Source organism: Babylonia areolata, chromosome 22 (genome assembly GCF_041734735.1).
Source record: "Babylonia areolata isolate BAREFJ2019XMU chromosome 22, ASM4173473v1, whole genome shotgun sequence".
Lineage (NCBI taxonomy): Eukaryota > Metazoa > Mollusca > Gastropoda > Neogastropoda > Buccinidae > Babylonia > Babylonia areolata.
The window spans coordinates 28,772,175-28,777,174 of record NC_134897.1 but is presented as its reverse complement, the minus strand read 5'-3'; the positions used below and the strand labels follow the sequence as shown (position 1 = coordinate 28,777,174).

General features: G+C 42.4%; 1 protein-coding gene across 2 annotated transcripts in view; it reads right to left on the bottom strand.

Moving 5' to 3' along the window:
* LOC143297366 (uncharacterized) overlaps window positions 1–5,000 on the bottom strand; it is a 44,087-nt gene that overhangs the window by 36,703 nt on the left and 2,384 nt on the right. The window lies entirely within an intron of this gene.

Here is a 5,000-nt window from a genome sequence, read left to right as displayed (position 1 = left end):
CACACACGTACACATATCTCTCCTGACACTTGTGTGCAATTTCACTCTCGCGCATTCACAAACGCACTCAAAAGCACAGACCCACACATACACACAAACACACACAGCCGCCACTGACTGGCCGCAAGAGGGATGGGAAAAGATCTCTGATGCCAAGAACGTGGCATCTAGTGTGTTGCTCGGTCTATTGTATTTGGAAAGGCCCACAGAGACTCTGTTCCGTTTTGAAGAAATTTGCGCAATGTTGGTTTGGAAATGATGCCGATATTTGTTTGATTTGCAAAGCATCGTGCTCTACCTTTCATGTTAGATTTGCGGCCGCTCCCTCTCTCTGCTTTTATTTCTTTGAGGCGATCAATGGTGTGATGGCCTTGAGAGAGAAGAAGAAGAAGAAGGAAGGGGGGGAGGGAGGAGAAGAAACAACAATGGAGCGACACTTTCCAATACACAAAAGCACGGTTCTGTAATTAAGACGACATACTAGTTTACAACGGCATCCTTGCAGCCCGTTTTTCGATCTTGACGCTGGAAATGATTAACTGGTGATGACGATGATGATGATGCTGATGCTGATGAAATTAATGATAAATTATGATAGGGATACTTATTTAGATAGCGCCTATCCTTAGTCAGGGACCAAGCTCTAAGCGCTTTACAAACGGGTTGCCCACCTGGGTATAGTAAAGCTGACAGAGAGCTGCCTGTTGGAGCTCATCATTCGTTTCCTGGGTTTCACGATCCATTCCTGATTAATTTTGGTTGATCAATCATCGCCCCACGACCGATGATTCATTGACTTCTGCTGTATCTCTGGTTTGTGTCTGTTCGTTATCCTGATGAAACGATTCAAGAGTCATGACAGCACTGCCTCGGTCATTTTGTTTCCAGCGAATGAATAAGCAGTTGTCGCTAAAACTGCTTGCACTAACATATTCTTCGCGCTTTAATCAAAATACGTACAGCGCAGCGTTTTAGCCGATCTTCTGCTTCAAGTTACTAGTCCTCAAAATGGTCGCTTTACGGTCGACTGAGCTGTGAGCAACACAGTTTGATTTGATTTTGTTACAAGTCTCTTCGCAGTGGGAATTGTGTTCATTGCTTTTTATACAGCGGGTAAGAAGCACCAATCCCAAAGACGTCAGTCCTGGTACTGAGGCTGATTGAAACCATCCAGCCACAGAAAGAGAAGAGCCTCCGAAACAACGGGACAACATAAAAAGCAGAATCTTTTTTTTAACGTTAAAAAAGGGTTAACCTTTCTCTGTAAACCCTTGGATGGCTGCCAAGCTCGGCATGGCTAAACACAATACAATCTGGCAAAACTCCAAATGATCAGAGCTGAGGACTTGACAGCAACGCAGATAGTTGTTACTGATTGTATAAGAACCACCGTCGTGTAAACACCCTTACTGATATCGTTGTCGCATGTATGATGAAAATGAAAATGAATGCGAGAGTGGTTTATCTTTACGCTGCAGGGGTCCTGTCTTTGACAGTTAGCAACACAGGAGGGTAGGGGGTAGGGGGTCCGGGGGGGGGGGGGGGGGGGGGCAGTCTTACGAAGCTGTCGTTCCCCATGGGTCTTTTTCTTTACCGATCTCCGGGAAATGACGCGTGTTATCAGTCCCACAGCGCAGCGTCCCGTTGAACTATCTGATAGTCTGTAGCGTGCCCGTTGTCTATAGTTTACAGTCTTCGGGACACGAGGGAGCTGGAATATCTCACGGTCATTCGACACACGCTGATAATGAAGCGGTAAACAGGTATTCTCCGGTGACCTTCACCGCCGCTGTGACAGGGCCTGATCACATGCAGCACGTTGCGTGAGGCGCATGAGAAGTGACAGGCTGAAGTTGTGAATTCGTTCCGGCCCTGGGAGGAATGTCACCCCGCCCCCCTGGGCGTCAGTATGGCAGAGGACAATGGAAACCCTGGGTGGCACAGGGGGGCCGCGAGTGGGGGGAGCTCGCGTACCGTGCACTGGTTTGTCCGTTCTGACAGTTTCCGTAACACGGTCTTCTGTCCGGTTAGTTACAGTAATGCACGGGTCACGGTGACACAAAAAGTTACAGTAACAGAAAAGTTACCGTAACACACGAGCATGCTGTTTCATGTCTCATTGACAAAAATTCTCTTTCAGGACAAAGGTTTAATCAATCCTCTCGTTGTTAAACTCATCTGCGTTTGGCTGTCGATTTCCAACCGAAACAACACAAGTGATAAAACACTGAAATGTATCCTTGTGAATGCATGCATAGTAGTTGTCCACTTTGCACAATATAAGCACAAGCAATGTCCCATCACCGTGCATACCCATAATAAAATCTTCAAAGTGGAAAAACTTAACTCACACAGTTCATGCTTCAACTGTATCTCGCTTCTTCGTTTTCATGGTTTGTAAAGTGTCATGGCGTACATAAACGGACCAAGCGCATGCAGGGATATGTCTGTTTGGAAACACGATTACAGGAATCGGCATTAAGTGAATGGGCATTACGGGCCGTATTCTGTCCCTTGAAAAAAATAGATAATTAGAAAAATAAATGGTAGATAAATGAAAAATAAACGAATAAGAAATAAATGAATAAATAAAATAAAATAAAAGAATATAAATGAATGAATTAAAAATAAATAAATAAATTAATGAATAAATCAATAAATAAAATAATATAAATGAATGAATTAATAAACAAACAAATGAACAAATAAATAAATAGATAATTAAATAAATGAATGAAAACAACTCCAACCGAACAAACTTGACCTTAAGGGTGTAGACGCTAACAGGTCGTTAAACTCCAACAACGCGTTAAATGAATGAATAAATAAAAATACAAATAAATAATTGAATAAACTACTGGCAGGCACGGATGCCAAATCTCGTTCACCTTTCCTTCTGACAAAGAAGATATTATAAATCTTCCACAGTGCCATTATTCTTCTTCATCATCTGCAACACAGGAACGACAACTGCCGTGCGCTATAAGTCCTTGTCGTGCCATGTCCCAGGTTATCACCAATGCTTTTCTCTTTATGGTCACTCGGAGTCTGCGCTGGGAGCCGTCATTAATTTTGTTCTGAGAGAGTGCCACTTTGGGGGCCATCTCTTTCATCCCTTCGGTCCTCTGTTTGCGGTTTAGTGCCTACAATGTTTTGTGTGTGCGGACTTGTGTGATGCTTACAGATCATACTATCGGTGTGTGTGTGTGTGTGTGTGTGTGTGTGTTTACTTGAGCGTAAAAGTTGTTGGGTCGAGAATATGCTACTTAGTGCGTTTTGTAAATTGTGGTACTGATGAATTTGATTTTATGATCCTTTAAAACAGCAATGTATATGCTTTTTTCGTTATCTTATGCGTTTAATCGATACGTTTTATATGCTTTTTCTTCATCTTATGTGTTTAATCGATTCACGATTATTTTTTTACGTGCTTTTTCTTCGTCTTGTGTTTGACTATTTCATTTTGAAGTATAGGATTTGTAAAGCGCTTAGAGCATGCTCTGATAATACAGCGCTATGTGAAGTATTATTGATATTATTGTTAATGTTATTATTCGTCCAGCATATATTTTCGCCTTGTTTGATATATCAGCACACACACTCATCATAAAGATAGATATACAGATACATGAATCAAGAGAAAACCATTAGGTAAGATACAGAGAGAGAGGGGGGTGAGGGGGTTAGACAGAGAGAGAGAGGGAGGGGGGAGGGAGGGAGAGAGGGTAAAGGGAAAAGGCGTTTACATTAAACTATTCAACGAGTTTACAGGTGGCAGACATAGCCCTTATCACCATTATTATCATCATCGTTATCATCATCATCATCATCATCATCGTTTGAATATTCTGAAAGCTGGCAAATACATGCTTTGTGAACAAATCATGTTGCTGTTGCTTCTTTCTTCTTTCTTTTTTTACACAACGCTACGTACACGTTCAATGAAATGTATCACCAAATCTTCAACGACAGAAACTGAAACGATGCCGATTAGAGAGAAAGAGAGGTGGAGAGAAAGAGAGGGTGGACGTGCAAGGAGGGAGAGACAGAAGGAAAGACAAAAAGAGATGCATACAGAGGGAGGCAGAAGAGAGAAAGAGGCACTTACAGCTCTCTTCGTTTTTTAGATCCACCCATTTTAAACCTAATAATCACAAACCTGACACAAACCAGAACACATCTTCATCGTGTCATTTTCATTTCTCGACACTTCTTCAGTCAATCACCGAGAACCCAGGAGAGCGCGCGCACACACACACACACACACACACACACACACACACACACAGAGTTTCGCCCTAAAATTTCACCTACTAAAACTGTCGCCTGCGACAAATCTGGCCGGCAGCAATGTCTGGCGCAACAACGCGTCAAACATGCGACTGATCGCCAATCAATCAAACACTCAAAGAGTCGGATGGTTTTTTTTTTTTCTGTTTTGTTGTTGTTGTTGTTGTTTGTTTGTTTTTTAAACGACCGTAGGTTCCAATTCAGCAGCACAAGAACAACTCCAGGCCAATCCATAGCCATTCTATTCCCAAGATAACAGCAGCTATTCACAGAGTCAGCGGGACGTCACGCGAATCTATTGTGGTTAATCGTTTCCTGGTTTTTACGCCACTAGAAGATCAATTAATAAAAGTGTCACGGACACACTACGAAGCGCTCATCCGTTCCAGTCTCTTGGTGGGTAATTGTTGAACGTCGTTGGCGTTTGTGTTGGGTTTTTTTTTCTTTATTTCAGTCAGTGTGCTCTTCATCTGGAATTCGGCGCGGGCGCCTTTCAATTTGCAAAGCAAATCTATATTTATCTCCCTCTGTTTCTCTCTAAAAAACAAAACAAAACAAAACAAAAACCCAGAAAAAACCAGCAACACAACAACAACAACAACAGCACACACACACACACACACACACACACACACACACTGGGGCGCGAACACAACAAAGACAAAGAGAGAGAGAAAGACCGAGAAATGAAAGATACATTCAGAGAGAAA